The following is a 24282-nucleotide window of genomic DNA, read 5'->3' as shown; positions in this document are numbered from 1 at the left end:
ATGGCATTTAGATCCGAAAAAACTTTCATGTATGTATCCAAATGTGAAAGCAAAATGTTGGAGATGTGATTGTGAGGATGCTACTTATTATCATATATGGTGGACTTGCAAAAATGTTAAAGCTTTTTGGATTAAAATATGGTGGATTATGCAGAACATTTTGAAAAAGAAGATCAAGTTTGTTCCACAGTTCTTTTTATTAGGAATAATTCCAGATTACACTGTTATAGAGACAAAACTGATTTTGAATTTAATAACTGCTGCAAGACTATTGATTGCACAATATTGGAAGAAAGAAGACTTACCTACAATTGGAGAATGGATTAGTAAAGTATCAAAAATTTCTGCCTACTTGAAAGACTATACACAAGAAAAATATATTTTGGAATGGAGAAAATGGATCGATTATATTCAAAATAAGTATCAGATTAAAAAATACGAATTACTTTTTGAATGAAGTTAGGAATTGCTATGTATTAGAGTTTAAGAAAGAAGGGAATTGATAGTGTGATGGTGTGAAATGGAATATGTTTTATGTTATATTTTAGATTATGTTTGTTAGTTACTATACCCTGTATTCTGTTCTGGGAAGTCTCGGGGGGAGGGGGGAAATGGGGGGGAAGGGGAAGATTATAAATTGATTGATTGCCATTGTACAGGAATAATGGTAGAATTAAACAAGTTGGAATGGTGTAAAGTCGGGGCTGCTCGGTAACCACTCCGGAAGGGAAAGGGTAAGGAAAGAGGAGTAAAGAAGGAAGAAAGTAGGTAGGCAGATAGATAGGTAGGAAAGAAGGGAGGGAGAAGAAAGGATAGGAGGAGAAGAAGGAGGGGAAGATAGAGGGTTAGAAAGGATGGAAGTGAGAAGTGGGAAAGAGGAGGGAAAGTAGGAAAGCGAGGAGAAGGATGGTGGGGAAAGTAGAAGAAGGATGAGAAGGATAGGAAGGATTAAGGAAGGGAGTGGTGGCTGAGCAGGCCTGATTGAGCATAATCTGAGTATAGGATCAATTGTTGGATAAGTGATTGTATTATACACTGGTCAAATTGTGGGAATTATTATGGAAAATAAAAAAAAATTGCCCGGGAAAAAATAAATGGAATAAGATGAAGACAATGTTAAGGTTTAAAATAAAAGAGAGGAGGTTTGAAAAATATGTATAATAAATGAGAGAATTGGGGATGTCTGGACATTAGAGATATTGAAAATAGATACAGCAATGGAGAGAGATAAGAAGAAGGAGAGAGATGGAAGTGAGAAAGGGAGAGAAAAAGAAGAAAAGGAAGAGGATAGAAGGTAAGGTATGGGAAATAAGTGTAGGAGAGAAGGTTAGATAGGGAGAAAGTAGGGAGGAGGAGGAGAAGGGAAAGGAAAGTAGAGAAGGAGTAGGAGGGGAGGGGAGAAGAAAGTAGGTAAGAAGAAAGGAGGGAGGGAAAGGAGTATAAGGGAAGAAAAGATTGCTGTGAAAAGGAAATGGTGGAAAGACAACCCCGAAAATATTCAAAAATTGAGATAGTTAAAAAAAAGGAATAAAAGGGAATGAATATTAATAAAAATGGAGAAATTAGAAAACGAAGGGCGAAAAAAGATGTGATTTAATAAAATGAGCAAGGAAATATTAGGAAAGGAATAAAAAACTATGGGGGAAAAAGAATAATTTGGCAAAAATTATAACTAAGAAAAAAAATATTTTGAATTCTATAAGATAAGACAATCTTTCTGTTCTGTTCATGAATTGTATCTGTGTGGAGGAGGGAAAATTTAAAAAACCAATAAAACTTGCATTAAAAAAAAAAAGAGGCTGCCCTGGTGAGAATGGAAAGTGGAATTTGAAGAGACCAGGAAATGTAGATTGAGTATTTATTGGAGAATGAATTTTGTATCTAACTTACAATATTATGTGGTGTAATTCTAGTTTGTGTCTGATCCAGAATTACAAAAGACTTTGCCAGTTTGATGCCTACCTAAATAAAAGAAACTTTTGTTTCTAACTTACAATATTATGTGGTGTAATTCCAGTTTGTGTCTGATCCAGGATTACAAAAGACTTTGCCAATTTGATGCCTACCTAAATGAAAGAAATTTGTTTTGGAAGATGGACTTTGCTTATTTCTTTTTTGAATGGGTTTCATCACTTGGAAATCTGACAGCTGGGGAGTTTGCAGGGTGTGGTTAAAAAAACTCAAGGTAGTAGCCATGAGGTTGCAACTGAACTTGTATGTTGTGTAAAAATATATGTGAAGAACATTGTAACACTCCATTAAAAACGAGTGAAATTTCAGTCACATCTTTGTGGCTACCATCCTGACTTTAGTATCAACCTGGTCAAATTGTTTGGCAATAAAATGATTCATTCATCTATTGTTGTATAGAAGAGACTAAAGGTGTAATTTCTAGAGAGCAGATGGTAGCACAGAAACACAAAAGCTCATGGCTACTGTATTTTTCTCTACAGTGATGAGAGGGCTTGCCAGTTAGAAGCAGTATACAAACAGCGGTTTCATGCAGGGGTGAAATCTAAAAAATTTCCCTACCGGTTCTGTGGGTGTGGCTTAATTGGTGGGCGTGGCTTGGTAGTCAGATGACTGGGTGGGCATGGCCAATAACAATAAATAATAAAAATAATAAACAAAGTATACAAAACAAGAGGTACCAAAAACCAACTTTCACACTTTACACACACACAACACAACACAACTGACTCACACACAATGTAAAAGCAACTGCACTTCACCCAAAATGGCCCCTGCAACAAACAGGAACCTCACACAGCCAAAAAAAGCTCAAAAACCAACTTTCACACTTTACACACACACAACACAACACAACTGACTCACACACAATGTAAAAGCAATTGCACCTCATCCAAAATGGCCCCTGCAACAAGCAGGAACCTCACACAGCCACAAAAAGCTCAAAAACCAACTTTCACACTTTACATATACACAACTGACTGTCACACACATACACAAAATGCCATATCCAGCTTTGTGAGATTTTGTGTGTTTGTGTAGTTAGAGTGAAACACTAACTTTTTGTGACTGTGTGAAGTGTGAAGTGCAGCTGCTTTTACATTGTGTGTGAGTCAGTTGTGTTGTGTTGTGTTGTGTGTGTGTAAAGTATGAAAGTTGGTTTTTGATACCTATTGTTTTTTATACTTTATTATTTTTATTATTTATTGTTATTGGCCATTCCATACTTCCACCTCTCACAATACTAGACAACACAGTATCAACAGTAGAAACCTTTAAATTTCTAGATTCTATCATATCGCAAGGTCTAAAATGGACAGCTAACATCAAAAACATTATCAAAAAGGACAGCAAAGAATGTTCTTTCTGCACCAACTCAGTAAGCTCAAACTGCCCAAGGAGCTGCTGATTCAGTTCTACAGAGGAATTATTGAGTCTGTCATTTGCACCTCTATAACTGTCTGGTTCGGTTCTGCAACCCAACAAGAAAGACACAGACTTCAGAGAATAATTAGAACTGCAGAAAAAATAATTGCTACCAACCTGCCTTCCATTGAGGACCTGTATACTGCACGAATCAAGAAGAGGGCTGTGAGTGAAATTGGCCTATAATTCGCAGGTTTAGAACAATCCTGGTTCACCTGATTCGCCAGTTGCGCCCCTTCCTTGACCGGGATGCCTTACGCACGGTCACTCATGCCCTCGTCATTTCCCACCTGGACTATTGCAAAGCTCTCTACATGGGGCTCCCCTTGAAGAGCACCAGGAGGCTCCAGTTAGTCCAGAATGCGGCCGCGCGGGTGATAGAGGGAGCACCGCGTTGCTCCCACATAACACCCATCCTGCGCGGCCTACACTGGCTGCTGGTAGCCTTCCGGGTGCAATTCAAGGTTCTGGTTACCATCTTTAAAGCGCTCCATGGCTTAGGACCGGGATATCTACGAGACCGCCTTCTGCCGCCGATAGCCTCCCAATGACCGGTGCGCTCCCACAGAGCGGGCCTCCTCCGGGTGCCGTCGACCAAGCAATGTAGGTTGGCGACCCCCAGGGGGAGGGCCTTCTCTGTGGCAGCACCGGCCCTGTGGAACAAGCTTCCTCCAGGGTTACGGCAACTCCCTGACCTCCGGACCTTCAGGCGTGAACTGAAAACTTTACTATTTCAGCGAGCTGGACTAGCCTAAGAATAATATATTTTTAGTTAATTTTAATGGGTTTTAACCGGTTTTCACCATTTTAGTGATTTGGCTATTATAATATTTTGTTTTAATTGGGTTTTAAATTGCTTATTTATTATTGTTGTATTTTTAATATGCCTTTGAACCGCCATGAGTCTTACGGGAGATGGTGCGGTATAAAAGTATAAAAATAAATAAATAAATAAATAAATAAAATCCTGTTCCTCTTTTGGTATCAATGAAATAAAAGAAGTTCTCCATGAAGGGGGAATTCCCCCTCCTAATTGTATTTGATTAAATAATTCCTTAAGTGGACCTAACATCTCATCCTGTAAGTTCCTATAATAACTTACTGTAAGCCCATCTGTACCAGGAGTTTTCCCCGTTTTTAATTGTTTAATTATCAAAATAATTTCTTTAGAAGTTATAGGCCGATTTAATTCTTCCCTTTCTTCTAAAGTTAAACTTTTAACCTTGTAATCTTTCAAATAATTATCAATATCCATATTCAATATTTTATCTTTAGCATATAAATTTGTGTAATATTCTAAGAAGGCTTTCTTAATTATATCCTGTTGATATCTCTCTTTACCTTTATATTCTATTTTTTCTATAATACGTTGTTTCTGTTTTTTCCTTAAAATGTATGCTAACCACCTACCAGGTCTATTTGCATTACAAAAGGTATTATGTTTGGTATATTGTATATTTGTTGCCACTTGGTCAGCCATTATCATATTAAATTGACTCTGTAATATCTTTATTGCATCCTTAATCTTCTGGTCCTGAGGGTTATGTATTAGTAATTGTTGTTTCTTATAAATCTCCTCTTCTAAGTACCTACGCTGTCTTTGTTGATTATTTCTCTGTCTATTGTTAATATATATTAATGTACCTCTCATAAAGGCCTTACTGGCATCCCAAACCATTTCTATCAATGTTTCCTTATTCAAATTATAAACAAAAAATTCTTTCATCTGCTTTTTACATTGATTTACATTTTCCTGATATCTAAACAAATTTTCATTTAATCTCCATGTTCTTCTGCCTCCTTTTCCATATTGCAATTCCATCCAGACAGGACTATGATCAGACAAACATCTTGGAAATATCTTAATTTTCTTCACCCTAGAAAGCAAATTATTAGAAGTTAAAATAAAGTCAATTTTAAATAATGATTATAAGATTTTTGTTAAAATAATAGGAAACAGATTAATGTTAGTTTTATAACGTAGAATTCATACTGATCAATCTGGATTTAGGAAAGGGAGACAGATGAGGAATAATGTTAGGCAGATTGTTAACTTATTGGAATATTTAGAAAAGAAAAATTTTATATCAGCAGCATTTATCTTTTTGGATGCAGAGAAAGCTTTTGATTGATTGCATTGGGACTTTTTATTTAAATTAATAGAAAAAATGCAATTTGGAGATGGTTTTGTAAGAATAATTAGAGCAATTTATGGAGAGCAAACAGCCCAAATAATAATTAATGGTAACTTAACAGAAGCTTTTAAGATTGCGAAAGGAACAAGACAGGGATGTCCTTTATCACCATTATTGTTCATTTTAACTCTGGAGCCACTATTGGATAAAATACGAGAATCAAAGGAGACAGAGGGAATTAAAGTTAGACAACATGAATATAAAGTGAGAGCCTTTGCAGATGATTTGGTGATTACTCTAACAAATCCTATAAATTCAAGTGTATCTTTGTTGGACATAATTGATCGATATGGAAAGGTTTCAGGGTTTAAGGTAAACCAGGATAAAATAAAAGTGATAATAAAAAATATGACCAACAACAGAAAGAAAAATTAGAGGAAATAACAGGATTTGAAATTGTAAAAAAGGTTAAATATTTAGGGGTTTATATTGCATCATCAAATGTGAAATTGTATAAGAATAATTATGAGGTCTTATGGCAAAAAGTTCAGAAGGAATTGATGGTTTGGAAAAAATTGCAGTTATCGTTGTTGGGGAGAATAGCTGCTATTAAAATGAACGTTTTACCTAGATTTTTATTCCTCTTTCAGATGATACCAATAATTAAGAAAGACAAAAATTTGGAGGAATGGCAGACTGGAATTAACAAATTTATATGGGAAGGTAAAAAGGCCAGGATTAAAATGAAAATAATTCAAGATTCACGGGAAAGGGGAGGCTTAAAAATGCCTAATTTTAAATTATATTATGAAGCAGCTGTTCTCTCTGCGATAAGTGATTGGTTTAATCTAATGGAGGAGAGAATTTTGAATATAGAAGGTTATGATTTATTATATGGATGGCATGCATATTTAATTTATGATAAAAAAGTGGATAAGGCTTTTAAAAACCATGTGTTAAGAATTGCTCTCTTGCGTGTCTGGAATAAATATTTTTATAAATTAAATTATAAGGTTCCCATGTGGGCAAGTCCTAGACATACAATAGAAAACATAAATTTAGAACAGACTCAGGAAATGACTATATATAAAGAACTCTTGTATACTGAAAGTGGTAGTTTGCAATTAAAATCTTTGCACGTATTAAAAGAAGAAGGGAAAAATTATACTTGGTTCCAATATGGGCAATTACATGCTAGATGGCAGGAAGATCAGAAAATTAGTATAGTCCAGAATGAGGAAAATTTGGTAAAGCAAATTAGAAATCAATCTCAGGAACATATAAAGAGATTGTATAATGTGTTACTTGAAATAGACTCTGAAAGGGATTTGGTAAAGGACTGTATGATAAAGTGGGCACGAAATTTTCAGGAGCCAATATTATTGGAAACTTGGGAAAAAATTTGGGTTAGAAATGTTAAATTTACACAGGCACAGAATTTAAGGGAAAATTTTTATAAAATGTTTTACAGATGGTATTTAGATCCTAAGAAATTATCATGTATATATCCAGATATGCAAGCAAAATGTTGGAGATGTAATTGTGATGATGCTACATATTTTCATATTTGGTGGACTTGCAAAAATATTAAGGCTTTTTGGATAAGAATTTGGTGGATTCTACAAAATGTTCTGAAAAAGAAGATAAAGTTCCTGCCGCAAGTTTTTTTGCTGGGAATTATCACGGACTGTACAGTAATTGAGACTAAGTTGATTTTAAATTTAATAACAGCGGCAAGATTACTAATAGGACAGTATTGGAAGAAAAAAGAAGTACCTACAATAGGAGAATGGATATTGAAAGTTAACAATTTGGCTGAGATGGCAAAAATCTCAGCCTTTTTGAAAGACAATATGCAAGAAAGATATTTAAGTGAATGGAAAAAATAGATTGACTATATTCAAAGATATCAGACTAAGAGTTATCAGACTGCCTTTGAATGATTAGGATGTATTATTTTTGATTGTTTTGGGGGAAGTTAAGAATTGATGAAAATTGTAGGATTATAATTTAGTCAGGAAGGAAAAATTTTTAGTATATGTTTGCTTTATTTTTACTATACCTTGTGCTTGTTCTGGGATGTCGGGGGGAGGGGGGAGGGGGGTTTGGGAAGGGAGGGGGGATGGGGAAAGGGGGGGAGGAAGAAAGGGGGGGAAATTTTGTAAAACTTTTTCAATTAAAAAAAAAGAAGAAGAAGAGGGCTGTGAAAATATTTACAGATCCCTCACATCCAGGACAACCTGCCTTCCATTGAGGACCTGTATACTGCACGAATCAAGAAGAGGGCCGTGAAAATATTTACAGACCCTCGCATCCTGGATATAAACTGTTTCAACTCCTACCCTCAAAACGACGCTATAGAGCACTGCACACCAGAACAACTAGACACAAGAACAGTTTTTTACCGAAGGCCATCACTCTGTTAAACAAATAATTCCATCAACACTGTCAAACTATTTACTGAATCTGCACTACTATTAATCTTCTCATAGTTTCCATCACCAATCTCTTTCCACTTATAATTGTATGACTGTAACTTGTTGCTAACAATCCTTATGATTTATATTGATATACTGACCATCAATTGTGTTGTAAATGTTGTACCTTGATGAACATATCTTTTCTTTTATGTACACTGAGAGCATATGCACCAAGACAAATTCCTTGTGTGTCCAATCACATGGCCAATAAAATTCTATTCTATTCTATTCTATTCTATTCTATTCTATTCTATTCTATTCTATTCTATTCTATTCTATTCTATTCTATTCTATTCTATCAAAGGCTTTTTTTTTACTTTTAAAGGCATTTTTTCGGCTGAAGAAAAAATGCTTTTAAAAGTAAAAAAAAACATCTCTGATGATGGCGCGGCTCAGCAGGGGCAGGGGACAGGCCAGGGTTTTTTGCTACTGGTTCTCCGAACCACCAGCTGCCATCGCTACCAGATCAGGCGATCCGGTCCGAACCGGGAGCATTTCACCACTGGTTTGATGTGATTACAACCCATTTACTAGATGAAAAAAAAAGGGAAAATCTGAGTATAAACATTGCTTTCAAAAACAACTTAAGATAATACAGGTAGTTCTTGACTTACGACAGTTCAGTGATGGCAACGCTGAAAAGAGTAACCCAGAACTGGTCCTTGCACTTACAATAGTCATAGCATCTCCATGGTTACTTGATTAACTATCTGGGTACTTGGCAATCAAGATATGATGGTTGCAGAATCCTGGGGTCATATGGTGACCTTCCCAACAAGCAGTGTCAATGGGAAAGGCCAAAGGAGGTTTTTCAAGAGGAAACTGAACTTTCTTGTTTTTCTTTGAAGATGTTTCCCTTCTCATCCAAGAAGCTTCTTTAGCTCTGACTGAAGAATTCAGCCCCACTATTCAGTCATGGCTGAGAAGCTTCTTGGATGAGAAGTGAAACATCTTCAAAGAAAAAACAAGAAATCCAGTTGTCTCTTGAAAAAGCACCTTTGGGACAACCATGACCTGGATGACTGACATCTCCATAGTCAATAGGAGAAGCCAGACCTGCTTAATGACTGCATGATTTGTTCAACAGCTGCAGTGATTTGCTTAACAACCATGGCAAAATAATTGTAAAATCAGGCATGACTCACTTAACAACTGCCTTACCAACCATGTCATTAAGCAGTGGGTGGAAGCCTTAGGACCTTAGGAACAACACAGCACAAACTTCTCCAAATGTTACCCACAGATTCTCCAGGTAAGCTACATCAAAGGAGAAGAAGGAGTTGAAAAATGGCAGTGCATCTTAGTGTTGCTAGAATAAGGGTTAAATATTTTTTTTGTAAAAAAAAAAAAAAGCAGTGGTTTTCAAAGTCCCTTGCATGGTTGACTGTCACAGTGGGCAGAAGAATGTATAAGCATGCAGGCTGTATGCCCCTTTGGCTATCAGCAAAGGATGTGTGGATTGGATTAAAGTTTTCACAAGGAAATGCAGAGCGAGAGGTTGGCTACGTCAGAATTGGGAGTGAAAGAAGAAGGGGGAGAAAAAAAACCCGAAGCGTCAGTCTTGCGTCTTCAGAGTGACAGGTTTTTCCGCCTATCTCATGCTTAATTCAGAGGTTTAAAAATAGCCTCCAGATGTTTATGATTGGACAGCTGTGGAGCAAGAACGGCCTGTCTGAGCAAATAGGACTTGAGAAAAGCAAGATCAAAGGAGCAGATGCCAAAAGACATCAGCAGAAGAAACCGGAGGATTGGTGGGCAAGAGGAAATCCAGAAAGATTTGTGTGGATTGAAGAAATTGCTCGCTGGGGTGACCAGAGGAATGTTGCACCACATATAGGTGTGGCCCGAGAGGCGTGAAGAGTTGCCAGGGAAAGTGAAGAGAGAATATTTGTGGATTGATGGGGTGCAGGAAGAAGATTTCAAAGAAGGAGCAGGAAGAGAGGCACTGGCAAAAAAAAATAAAAATCTGGGTGAGTCAAAGAATTCCTTCAGTGGAGCAGGAAGTGGGAGAAGGTATGTTGCTTGATTGCGCGTCATGAATATATTATGTCATAGATTTCATTATTTGATGTGGATTCTGGGACAAAGTACATGTAGGATGTGGTGGCCTGCTGACCCCAAAACTCGGGGGGGGGGGAGTGTCTGTGGACTGAAAAAGGTGGGGAGGAGTTAAGCAGTGAATTACACCAACGGTCTCCAATCTTAGTAACTTAGTTTGTGGACTTAGTTTGTAACTTAGTTTGTAACTAACTAAGTTAGTTTGTAACTTAGTTTGTGGACTTCAACTCCCAGAGCTCCTCAGCCAGCAAAGCTCTGGGAGTTGAAGTCCACAAGCCTTAAAGTTACTAAGGTTGGAGACCCCTGAATTAGACGTTTGAGTTCATCTCTCCATGAAAAAATGAACCTTGGTCCAGAGCACGTGTATTAAAAATAAAAAAAAGCACATGATCATAAAAAACTAGTGGACAGGTCCTTCTAAGCATGACTCACACGTCTACCTCTCAGAAGGGATGAAAGTTGTTGTGAGAGATGGAACCTGAGCAGGCCTTGAAGTTCTGGACTGAAGATGATGGTTAGTTTTGGTTAGTTCTCTTGGGTTTGACAAAAGAAAATGCTGCATCATGAAGAAATCGAAGCAACTACCACAAAAGGAAGGAAAATGAAACAACTGTAAGACGCCTTTTTAGGTGTCTTATATCCAATATATGAATGGGAAGGCTGGTTTGGTTTAGTGGTTAAGGAACCAGGCTAAAAACTGGGAGACGGGGAGTTCTAGTCCCACCTTAAAGCATGAAAACTGGCTAGGAACTCTGAGTCAGTCACTCACTCTGAGCCTAGACTTGGGTGACAAGCTGGGTGGTCAATTTCTGTTGCAACCAATAGATCAACACACTCAGTTAATACAAAAACAAAAAAGCGCAACTTTTGCGGGAAAACACTAGGAAGAAAAAGAATATACAGTACATGAATAATAAGGAACAATATAGGCCAGCATATTAAATGCAAGTGTTTCTCTGTTTCTGAACTCAGCTGGCCTGGGGAAAGCTGCAGATCGGGCCTACATGCAAAGTTTCCTACGATGCAGAAGGCACTGATCCTAAAGAGGAAACAATAGATGACTACTAACTGTGGTTTTTTTTCCAACCTGGAATTTTAACTGTTTTAATTTCTAGCAGGATTGTAACTATTGTATCTCTTCTTTTGCCTGCCTGATTGTAAGTCAGGTAATTTCCTCCCATGAATCGGCAACAGCCATGCAGGCTGGAGAATCTGGATCTCGGTTCTATCAAAGACTTCAGGTTGAGGAAGATTTCTTTAAAACAGGGACAGGAAACCTGTGACACCCCTAATGTTGAGGTAGTCATTACGACCATAATTGAGCCCCGTCATAAATTGTGATGGTTGTAAAGTGACTGCCCACATGTCCGTTCCTGATTTTGTGACTTTTTTGGTGACATTTGATAAGGGAACCCATTGTAAATGCTGGGTTTCTGGCAAAAATGTCATAAATCATGGTCACATGACCACAGGGCGCTGTAAATGGCCATAAATGCAGACTTTGTCCAGTGCTCAAAATACAGTCATGTGACTGTGGAGGGGTGGGTGACACTAGAATTTCAAAACTGGATCATAACTCATTTTTTGGAAGTCCATCGTAACTTTGAACGGTCACTATGGGCACTGGTCGTAAGTCAAGGACTATTTGTAAAATTCTTTTAGTATCCCTTGTCATTAGTCATCCTTCCTGATGAGGCTGGGAATTGTAGAGCAGACATCACCTTCCTTTGTCCTGAGGCCAGGTATTCTGTCCATTTGGGTAGAAGACCTGGCTTCTGAGATTGGAACAAGGCTGGCTTTATCAACCCCAGATATTCACAAACGTTGCCAGAGGCAGGTTCTGATCCAGTAATCCACATTTCATGCTGTTAGTGAAGAGACTTTTGAAACCTTGATGAATCCCTTCCAGGTCGTATCAATAAAGGACATTCTATATCAGAAGACATTTAACAGCCAATATTAAAGTGAAACCGAAGTGGAACTGTTTAGTTTAGTTTACTTTATTGTCATTGCACCTCGTACAATGAAATTAAATGCCATCTTCAGTGTACATTATAATTATAAAAATAAAACACAAACACACATCCTTCACATTCTGTACAATTGAATTAAAAACCGATATTGCATTAATATTGCACTATACAGTAGAATTCAATATACCATATTTTTCGGAGCATAAGACGCTCCAGATTATAAGACGCACCTTAGTTTTTGGGGAGGAAAATAAGAAAAAAAATCTGCTTCTGCCTACCAGATATTCATCTGGCTAGCGTCCTTAGCCTGGTCTGCTTCAGCACATTAGATCACTGGTTTCTAGATTTTGATTTGTTTTTGCTTTTTTTTCGCCTGAACATTGTGATGCTAACCTGTTTTCTGAAATTAGGAGAAATCTTAATTATTTAAACATAAGCCTTTGACTCCCTCCTCCCTCTCTCTCTGCTTAGAAGGATTCCTTGGAAGCACTGCAACTTCAGACTAGAAAGCTGCTGTATCTCTTGGTCCTTCTTTTTTCACAAGTATTTCACAACCAACTTAAGTAGTAGCAAATTATTTATTGGCTCTAGAAGACTGCATTGACCGTTAAGCACATCTCAGCAGTTTCTTGGAAAGTTGTTTAGATCCAAGTCACTGGCTTGAAAAAACAATAGCTACTCAATGGAGACTGGATTGACCTTTGAGAGGCAGAGCCAATTGCAATCGACTTCTAAAGAGGCTTATCATTCTACAAATGCAACTGAGCTACCAAGTTTAGTGCATCGTGGGACTACTAAAGAACTGCTCCTTCAGATGACATCACAGGAAGGTCCTCCCAAAACATCTCAATGCTGGAAAGATGCTGGGAATGGGTCATCACTTGTGGCCACTCCAGTATTGCAATCAATGAGCAGCCAGTCAAGGCCAAATGCCACAAACCATGAAAAGCTGCACTCTAATGACACGGATAGTCCTTTGAAGAGCTCAGAGCCAGCAAGTTCACCTGAAGAGGTTGTGGCGGGTGTGGATACTATTCCTGAGGTTGTATCACCCTTGTCCCTTCCACTGAAAAACGCATGGATGCTTCAATTCCATCTAGAGGATGACATTGAAGACTACCTGGAGGGATTTGAGTCCGTGGCCTACACCAACCGCTGGCCCAGAGCAGAGTGGGTTGCTAAACTGAAGCCGTATCTGGGCCGCAAAGCTCTTCTAGCCTGCAACATCTTGGAACCCAATCTTGCCAATGATTACGACGTGGTCAAAGAGCGCATCCTGAACCAATATGGCATCACAACTGAATTGCAACGCCAGTGTTTCAGACGGTTCCGTTACCAGGAAGCCATGGGCCCCCGAGAAACCTGCCAAATTCTCCAGACCCTTGGACAGCGCTGGTTGAAGCCAGAAAGGCACACCAAAGAACAGATTTTGGAGTTACTCATACTGGAGCAGTTTCTCATCATCCTGCCTCCAGAAATACAAGACTGGGTTCGAGGATGCTGTCCAGAGACTTGTGCTCAGGTTGTGGATCTTATTGAACGTTTCCAGCTGGGAAATGAGGTGAGACGGATATAAGTGGTGGAAAAACAATTTGATATAAGAAGTTGCTGAGGTTAGTTATACAGGTAGTCCTTGAGATACAATTGTAACTGAGCCTGAGAACTGCAGTCTTAAATTTTGATGGTGCATAAACAAATTTGATTTTATGACCTTTTTCATGGTGAACTTATTGTTAGGTGAACCTATTGTTCACTATAGGTAAATCTAAAATGCTGGTTTTCAGAAAAATTTGTAAATCTTGGTGACGTGACGGAGTGCTGCCAATAGCTGAAAAACGTCCTAGTTGCCAAAAGCCCAAAATGCAGTCACATGACTGGGGGGAGGGGAGACATCAACATATTGAAACCAGTTTCTAAATAGCTTTTGGGGGGGTCGTCCATCATAATTTCAAATGGTTGCTAAACAAATGATTAGAGGTTAAGGACTACATGTATCAATAAATACCTGAATGAATAGATGCAAAGCTGAGCTGGAAAATTTAAGATTATTTGGCTGTTAGAACTGTTTTAATTTTCACCAAACCACATTAGTTGGCTCACTTGGAATTCTAGAAACTGAGTTCCACTAGGTCTTAAAGTTGCCAAGCTAGGACAGCCTTGTTCTAGGGCAGGAGTTTCCAACCTTGGCAACTTTAAGCCTGGTGGACTTCAACTCCCAGAATTCCCCAGCCAGCTTTGCTGGGGATTCTGGGAGTTGAAGTCCACCGGGCTTAAAGTTTCTAAGGTTGGAGACCCCTGTTCTAGGGTGTAATTATCCTGATCCTTTCCCCATCCTCATCCACTTTCTTGTCTTGGGACCCTCTCTGGAATGAGCTGCCTTCTCCCTGGGAAGCTGCGTGGCCACTGCTGACATTTCCCCTCCACCCTTCTTCAGTTGCACATTCCATCACAGTACTGGACTCAGAGTCAAAGTAAAATAGGGACATCATTTGAACTCCATAGTGTTGGAAGAAATTTAATTCAGAAATTTAATTATTCCTGCATTGCCTCTATCCTTCCTTTTAATCATTAGGCCAATCTGCAAATAATTGAAACTAGAAAATTATTTGGCACACTAATACAAAATTGCAAATATTATTAAGCCACTTCCTCCATCAATAATTACAGTAATGACCAGGCTAAACTAATTAACCTAAGTAAATAATAGCAGACAGAGAAAGTCTTTCACAATATAGTTTCCCTGGGTACACAGAGGTGGTGCCCAAAATCAGCACATAAACACATATCAAAGAAAAGATCTGTAAATAAAAGTCAAATAAAACATTTCACTTCCAGAGCTACACACCTACCAAATTAAACATTACAAAGAGCATACTTATATATACCACACAAAGGACCAGCTTTCCTGTAAACATTATCAGCTTCTGTACCCAAAACTGCTCTCAAATAAAATTACCTCCTTTCCAAGCAGCATCATTTTTGCAAAACCCCAGCTTGTAATGGAACCCCTCTTTCCTCTAACAATAGTTATGCTGAGAGAGCTGACTGAAGGGGTTTAACTGTTCGTGAAAGCTTTCCAATTGGTGTATTTGTGGGTTAATCTATTTGGGGTTCTGTTTTTTTCCTCATCTGATTTTTGAATGTGTCTCTTTCATTCCCTTTCCCCACCATCCAAAAGCCACCAGTGCCATTCAAGGACATTGATGTGAAGTTCTCCAATGAAGAGTGGGCTATGCTAACTGAGGAGCAACGAGCATTGTATGATGATGTCACGCTGCAGAACTTTCAGAATGTGTCCACTCTGGGTGAGGATTGGCCAGTTTTCTTCAGCCCTCTTTGTTTTCATGGCAACTCAGGAACAATGCTTTTCTAGTTCCATGATGAATCTAGCTTCTAATGCTACTGATCAAGGACCCAAATGACTGGAGTGGGGATTTGTAGTCCACAACATTTGGAGGACTGTCTGTCTTGGAATGTTAGGTTAGCAGGACCTTGGAGGTCTTGGGGAAATGATGGTTGTCTCCTCTCCAGCATAATGTTATTGTCTGAACCAGGGGTATAATCTAAAAATTTTCCCTACAGGTTCTGTGGGTGTGACTTAATTGGTGGGCGTGGCTTGGTGGTCAGGTGACCTGGTGAGCGTGGCTAATAATAATAAAAATAATAAAGTACACAAAACAATAAGAGATACAAAAAACTAACTTTCACATTTTACACACACACAACCCAACCCAACCCAACCCAACCCAACTGACTCACACACAATGTAAAAGCAGCTGCACTTGATCCAAAATGGCCCCTGCAACAAGCAGGAACATCACATAGCCACAAAAAGCTCAAAAACCAACTTTCACTCTTTACACACACACAACACAACACAACTGATTCACACACACACACACACACACAAAATGCCACATCCAGCTTTGTGAGATTTTGTATGTTTGTGTAGTCAGGAGGTGCGGGATGACCCTTTGCAGGGACGAGCCGAGGAGTTTAGCGGTTATCTATACGATAAAATCGCTCAGCTGAGGGACGGTCTGGATCGAATTTGGGATGATCCAAGCGAGGGAGAGGAGGCACGTCTTGTTGAGTCCATTTGGGATGAGTTCGACCCTGTGGCTCCCGAGGACGTGGACAGGTTGTTGGGGAGGCTTCACGGCACGACATGTTTACTGGACCCGTGCCCTTCCTGGCTGGTACTGGCCACTCAGGAGGTGACACGAGGCTGGCTCCAGAGGATTATCAACGCTTCTTTGTTGGAAGGGGTTTTCCCTGCCGCCTTGAAAGAGGCGGTGGTGAGACCCTCCTTAAGAAGCCTCCTGGACCCAGCTGTTTTGGGTAATTATCGTCCAGTCTCCAACCTTCGCTTTGTTGCGAAGGTTGTAGAGAGTGCCGTGGCGACAGCTACCCCAATACCTGGATGAAGGCGTCTATCTAGACCCGTCCCAGTCCGGCTTCCGACCCGGATACAGCACGGAGACAGCTTTGGTCGCATTGGTGGATGATCTCTGGAGGGCTCGGGACAGGGGTTATTCCTCTGCCCTGGTCCTATTAGACCTCTCAGCGGCGTTCGATACCATCGACCATGGTATCTTGCTGCGCGGTTGGGGGATTGGGAGTGGGAGGCACCGTATATCGGTGGTTCTCCTCCTATCTCTCTGACCGTCGCAGACGGTGTTGACAGGGGGCAGAGGTCGACCGCGAGGGGCCTCACTTGTGGGGTCCCTCAGGGTCGATTCTCTCGCCTTCTGTTCAACATCTACATGAAACCGTTGGGTGAGATCATCAGTGGTTTCGGGTGAGATACCAGCAGTACGCTGATGACACTCAGCTGTACTTTTCCACCCGGACCACCCCAATGAAGTTGTTGAAGTGCTGTCCCGGTGTTTGGAAGCCGTCGGGTCTGGATGGGGAGAAACAGGCTCAAGCTTAATCCTCCAAGACGGAGTGGCTGTGGATGCCGGCACCCGATTCAGTCAGCTGCAGCCGCGGCTGGCTGTTGGTGGCAGTTATTGGCCCCAAAGGATAGGGTGCGCAACTTAGGTGTCCTCCTGGACGATCGGCTGTCGTTTGAAGATCATTTGACGGCCGTCTCCAGGGGGCCTTCCACCAGGTTCGCCTGGTTCGCAGTTGCGCCTTCCTTGATCGGGATGCCTTATGCGGTCACTCATGCGCTCGTTACCTCTCGCTTGGATTACTGTAATGCTCTCTACATGGGGCTCCCTTGAAGTGCGCTCGGAGGCTTCAGTTAGTCAGAATGCAGCTGCGCGGGTTATAGAGGAGCTACGTGGCTCCCATGTAACACCGATCCTGCGCAGGCTGCACTGGCTTCCTGTAGCCTTCCGAGTGCAGTTCAAGGTGTTGGTGCTTACCTTTAAAGCTCTCCATGGCTTGGGACCCGGGTACTTACGGGACTGCCTGTTGCTACCACATGCCTCCCACCGACCCGTGCGCTCCCATAGAGGGACTTCTCAGGGTGCCGTCCGCCAAACAATGCCGGCTGGCGGCCCCAGGAAGGGCCTTCTCTGTGGGGCACCCACTCTGGAATGAGCTTCCCCGGGTTTCGTCAAATACCTGACCTCCGGACATTTCGTCGCGAACTAAAACACATCTTTTATTCGCGGGCTGGCTTAAATTAGTTTTAAGGGGAAATTTTATTAATTTTAAATGGGGTTTTTAGTATGGAAAATTTTAATTTCAGGCTAATTTAATAAGTTTTTAAAAGGTATTTTAATTTGTATATTGTGTTGTTTTTACTTTTGCCTGTACACCGCCCTGAGTCCTTCGGGAGAAGGGCGGTATAAAAATTAAATAAAATAAATAAATAAATAAATAAATAGTTAGAGTGAAACACTACAGAAACACACCAAATCTCAGAAAGCTGCACAAATATTTTATTTTTTTATTTTATTTATATTTTTGGATAAAAGCAGCTAAATTTAAAACTTCTTTAACTTTAAATTACTATGTCTAAAAAAAACTCCTAAAAAAACCCCAAATTAATTATTTTTCTTAAAGCTTCCCCCCCAAAAAACCCCCCCAGTTACTTACCAAATTGCAGGCACAAGGCAGACAGATTGAGTTGCTCACCGATGAGATGGATTGCAGGCAGGCAGATTCAGTTGCTAGCTGATACAATTGATTGCAGCAGTCGAAGCACGGCAGGAGCGAGCCCGAAAGAAGCAGCAAGCTGCCAAGTAGGCAAGTGGGGACCGGGCAATTGGGTGGGCATGGGTGCCGGGGGGGTGGGGGGGAGGGATTTTTGCTATCGGTTCTCTGAACCACCTGCCACCATTGCTATTGGATCACCCGATCTGGTCCGAACCGGGAGCATTTCACCCCTGGTCTGAACCTTCTTATATTCTGTAAAGATGTTTGTTTGGTTGGTTAAGACACTGCCTTTCATTCAGGAGTTCAAGATGATAAATAGGTAGCCCTCAATTTATGACCTCAACTGAGACCAGAATTTCCATTGCTAAGCAAGTTATTAAGTGAGTTGTGCCCAGTTTTGCAACCTTTTTTTGCCACAGTTGTTAAGCAAATCACTGCCGTTAAATGGATCATGACATCATTAAGTGAATCTGGCTTCTCTCGTTGACTTTGCTTGCTGGAAGTGGCTGGGAAGGTCACAAATGGTCAGGTTCATGTGATCCCAGGATTCTGTAACTTTTGTTAAATACACGCTAAGCATCCAAATTTTGGTCATGTGACCTTGGGGATGCTGCAACAGTCCTAATTATAAGGACTGGTTATAAATCCCTTTTTTCAGCACCCTTGTAATTTCAAGGTCACTAAACAAATCCTTGCAATTTGAGGATTACCTATACATAGCAAACCCTTCCTCCTATTTATCCCCATAACAACCCTGGAAGTTAGTTTGGCCTAAGAGAGAGTGACTGACCCAAAGTCATCTAGTGAACTTCTGGGGTTGAAGCTGGGCTTGAACTTTGTCTGTCTGCCCCTATTCCACCACCTTCGCTACTATGCTGAACTGGCCCTGTACAGGGTTAGATAGGTTAATCAGGGACATTTAAGGGAAAGGGAATAGGACTGACATTGGTGCATCTGTATTTATCTCTTGTTCTGGTCTAGATCAACTCCCCCTTCTCCTGCCTGTTTTTAATGTTTAAATCAATGCGATGCCTCTTTGTGTTTGACCTAACTTTCAGAATTTTTCACTGAGAAATTGGGAAGCCATAAATCTTTGGTTATGTTCCTTTCTCTTACACTTCTTTCTCTTGGGCAGGAATTCCTCTGGAGAAACCCGAGATAATCACCCGGATACAGCAAGGGGGAGAATTTTCTTTTCAGAATAATACTATCAATTCTTCAAAAGATCAATTCATAGGTAAGGAAGAAGACCGAACATGGAGTTTAGTTGCGATCCACCTAACCTGTTGCCTAGTTCTTTATAGCCTAATTTTTATAATACACGCACATACCTTCATATAGACATCCGTACTAAATAACTCCTGCTTGTTCTGCTAGTAGCAGCAGGAATTATGATTTAAATTACTTGGAGGGGAGGAGGGGCGCTATGTGTGTGCAAATTTTCCAGGGATGTCTCCAGGAGAGGGTCAAAGATGTTAAGATGGTGGGCACAACTCGATGATCAAAACTTCATCCATTTTGAACATATTTCATAAAAGATGTAAAAGGGGTGAGACTTCAATAGCATAATGAAGGGTGCCATTTGAGTGGTTTTGACCTACTATTATTGAGGGAGCTATCCATGTACTTAGGGCTAAACAATACACTGGTGGAGCCCCAGACCCAATTTGCAGCCCTAGAACACATCCAGATTACACTCCCAAAATTTGACAACAAAATTCACACTAATATATTTTCTACTTTTTCATCCCCAAAGAGCAGAATAGACATAGCAGATTTCCCCAGAACCTAACACATCTTTAACCTTTTTTAAAAGTCACGTTTTCCTCCCCTTCTCCGTCCAGCCAACCCTGTGCCATCAGCTTTCAGTGAACACCTCTCAAAGAAAAAAGGGGAAAAGTATACCCTTGTTATTTTTCTATGAACCAGAGCAATTCCTATCACAGCAACATACAGTTTGGGAAACAAGAGGGATCTCTCCTTACTTCCTTTCCTTAAGCCTATTTCCCAGTTAAATAATGGGGCTGGGGGTGGGGAGGGAGATAACCTTTTCAGTTTCCTTCAAAAACAACTGCTCTTTCTTCTTTCCGCTGCAGCAAACCAACTGTCATCAACTGTTACCCAAGGGGGAGAAAAACGTTCTTTTTTAAAAAGAGCCACAAAGACAGTTAAGATACAAGCCATCGCAATGGAAGTACCTCAGGACAGTGTGGGTCTAGGGGAAACACTTGTCAAAGAGACATCTTCTAACTCTATCGAAGAGGCTGCCGCATCAGTGCCCCCAACTAGTACCCTCCCCCTAAAAAAGCCATTGACTTCCTCAAAGCATAAATCTTCCAAAAGAAAAACGTACCAGCCATCTAAAACAGAAGAGTCATCTTCTAACTCTATTGAAGAGGCTGCCACATCAGTGCCCCCAACTAGTACCCTCCCCCTAAAAAAGCCATTGATTTCCTCAAAGCATAAATCTTCCAAAAGAAAAAAGCACCAGCCATCTAGAACAGAGGAGTTAGCTTCCACAAAAGGTAGGCCTCTACCATCATTGCCGCAGAAAAGATCTGGAAAAATGGAATCAGGAAGCCAAATTTCAACTGCCAAGGCTGGCAAACAAAAGACGACTCTGGTTCCTCAAGGTGCTAAGTCATCGCAGCTGAAGAAGCCAACTGCATCCACAGGGCAGCGCCCCAAACAGAAGGAGAAATCGGAGGTTGTGAGTGAGCCACCCATGCTGAACAAGGAAACCCTGTTGAGTGAAAAGGTTGTCCAGGACAAAGAGCATCAGCTGGCATTTCTGGAAGTAAAAGTCCACGAAGCCTCTCTTCCTGTCACCACGTGGAATCCCCCTTTCAGTGCCACTGTGGTCTCCGATCTCACGTGCGTGGATTGCGGGCGGTCCTTCAAGCAGAGGTTTGACCTGCGTCAACACCGGTACGTCCATACCCGGGAGAAGCCATATGCCTGCACGTTGTGTGAAAAGTGTTTCAGACATCCAAGCAACTTACATATCCATTTGCGGACGCATAGCGGGGAACGGCCCTATCAGTGTCTTGAATGTGGGAAGGCTTTTTCCCAAAGTTGCAACCTTCGGACTCATAGCAAGATCCATACAGGTAATAAGCCGTACAAATGCTTTGTCTGTGGCAAGTCCTTTTGCCATAGTTCCAATCTCACCATCCATCAGCGAGTACACACTGGAGAACGCCCTTATCCTTGCTCGGTCTGCTCCAAACGTTTCAGTGACAGGTCCACCCTGGTGCAGCACGAACGGACCCACACTGGCGAGAAGCCCTACGCTTGTACAGTCTGTGGACAGAGGTTCAGCCAGATATCTCACCTCATGAAGCATGGCCGCATGCATCCAGATACCGATGACCCAGCAGGGCCCACTGACGACCATCTTCCAAAAGGGTCTTCCTGCCACCTGGTGAAAAAGCCTCTTTCCGAATGAAGAGTCAGAAGCCACCTGCACAGGGTGAGAATCTTGCCTGGATTTAAAAAAAACATGGGCTTTTTCTTCCAAGGCTAGTGGTCAGCCGAATTGCGCCACTACATAGAGATGGCTGGGCATATTGGAAAGGCAAAAGAGAAACCGAGACTTGCGATAAGCAAAACAAATGGCTGGCAGAGAAGTAACAGAAAGCATAGGAAGGGATGAGATAATTGCTAAGTCTGGAAGCCTCCCTTGCAAATAATCTGCTGTAAATTGCTAGACTTTATTATCGCATTCAGAGGAACATCTGGGGGGGAAAATAATCCAGCTGTGCAATACAGTCTATTTAAAAAAAAAACTATTCTTGCAAAGTTCTCTTTCCCGAGCATTTTTTCCTTTAAAACAATTTTTTTTTAAATATTTGTTTTCTCATTCCTAACTGCTTCCATAGCCTTTTGTGCTGCCATCAGATCCAGAAATTAACACTGTATATGGAAACAGATAACAGGCAGAAAATTCAAGGCATCTTTGCTCCCTTAATCATTATCACAGAAATGGCAGGAAAAAGCTTCTTGTAAGATGTAAGGAAAGTGTATTATGTTTGCAGCCAGCAATATTCAGTAGCTTCTCCTGAGTTTGGAGCAAATGAGAAAAAGAAATGAACTGAGAAGCTTGTGGGGTCGAAGAAGGGCTACCTGAAGGCAGAGCCAAGATTTTTTTTTGACACATGCTAGGAATTTTTTAGTGTCAGCATATTTTTCATTTTTCCTACCTCTGGAATTGCAGTGTATCTTCTATACTAGGGTTTCCCGACCATGACAACTTCAAGATTTCCATTTTCAGAATTTTCCAGCCAGCCAGCCAGAGATAGTTATTTTTTTTAAAAAAATCACTCCAAATACTAGCTAGATGTAAAGATTAAAAAGTAACAGCGTGGCTGTTTTGTATGGTCAAATAAATATTTATTTTTTACATGTGTCCTTGGGTGGAAATCTTCCACTGCATAGTATACTATAGAGATTTCTCTCTCCTCTTATTTTGGACTGGAACCGAGAGCTGTGAAAAGCCCCCTCCATCAAATGGACTGTGGCTTTTATCTTTGTTCCTTTCGCAGCTTATTTATTTATTACAGAATATACAAGGACCAAATTCTTTATTTAAAGTTATGCTCAACCCAACATTGAAGTAAATGGAGTCTGGAAAAGCAAATGGACAAAATGAACTGTAAATCCATAGGTGTAAAGTATAATGCTAAAATAAACTACAGTATTTGGTATATTAAATAGATTTATGTTGTTATTGTTTCATTTACTATTATTGAGAATTATTATGTTTAAACCTGGGTTGGAATATTAGAAGTATTTCAAAGGGAAGCCATAATAAAGTGTTATATAAGTTGCATAAGTGAGTTTTGCCTCATTTTATGACCTTTCTTGCCACAGTTGTTAAGTGAATTACTATAGTTGTTAAGTTAGTAACTTAATTTTTAAGTGAATATAGCTTCCCCACTGGCTTTGCTTGTCAAAAGGTTGTAAAAAGCGATTATACGACCCTGGGACAGTGCAACCACCATAAATATGAGTCAGCTGCTAAGCATCTGAATTTTGATCACATGACCCTGGGAATACCACAATGGTTATTAAGTGTGAAAAATGGTCATAAATCATTTTTTTCAATACTGTTGTAATGTCGGACAGTCACTAAACGAACTATTGTAAGTCAAGGACTGAACAAATCACATTATTATATGACTTTGTATGGGATATGAACTGACTAAGTTTGTTCAACCTAGCTGCCTAGAGTCACACAAAATCTGGAACACAATAATAGCGTCGGAAGGGAACTTGGAGGTCTTCTAGTCCAACCCGCTAATCAAGCAGGAGATCCTATACCATTTCAGACCAATGGCTGTCCAATCTGTTCTTAAAAACCTCCAGTTATGGAACAGCCACAACTTCCGGAGGGAAACCAACCCTGATCTTGTTCAAACCCAATGAATGTTCCTTCAGGTGATGAAAGAACATACATATGCCATAGAGCGGGGGTCTCTAAGCTTTGCTGGCTGGGGAATTCTGGGAGTTGAAGTCCACCAGGCTTAAAGTTGCCAAGGTTGGAGACCCCTGCCATAGAGTACATTCAGTATTTCATACAATTTGAAACCGCAAAGGGCCTCTTAAAACTTTTTAAGCTACTAAGACCAAACCTCTGCTCAGTGCAGGAATTAAAAAAATACTTCAGAGTGATGACTGTGCCACCTCTAGGATATTAATTCCACTATCACAGTTTTTCCTTACAATATGAACCAGTTGGGCCTATTCAAATGGAGGGCAAAAAGTAGCCATCAGGCAAGATGCTTGAAACCAGATTCCTGCCCTAGGCATGAATCTGGAATCAGTGATGAAAATAACATTTTTTAGCTCCACAATGTTAACATTTTATTGGAATCTGCTTCTGGTATTTTGGTATCTATTATTCCATATTTTGCCTTCATCCCTCTCCTAGGAAAATAGATATTTTAGGAAATATTAAAAGGGCAGAATATTTCCCCTAAAAGGGAGGCAGAAACTCAGCCCCATCCCCACCTATGTCGGGCCATTAAGGCCTGGGCCAGTCTATTTTACATAACAAAGATCTACCTCCTTCATGCAGAGCCATAGTAGGAACTGCCCAAATCCCTTTCATTATATCATCACCCA

The 24282-nt window shown here is 40.5% G+C and overlaps 1 pseudogene; it reads left to right on the top strand.

Annotated features, from left to right (window-relative positions):
* Positions 1-9721: 9721 nt before the first annotated feature.
* On the top strand, positions 9722-22956 carry LOC131196995 (zinc finger protein with KRAB and SCAN domains 1-like; annotated as a pseudogene).
* The last annotated feature ends 1326 nt before the right edge of the window (positions 22957-24282 follow it).

Source organism: Ahaetulla prasina, chromosome 4 (genome assembly GCF_028640845.1).
Source record: "Ahaetulla prasina isolate Xishuangbanna chromosome 4, ASM2864084v1, whole genome shotgun sequence".
Classification (NCBI taxonomy): Eukaryota; Metazoa; Chordata; class Lepidosauria; order Squamata; family Colubridae; genus Ahaetulla; species Ahaetulla prasina.
Note: the sequence above shows the minus strand (reverse complement) of the source record. Positions and strands in the feature narration are given on the sequence as shown.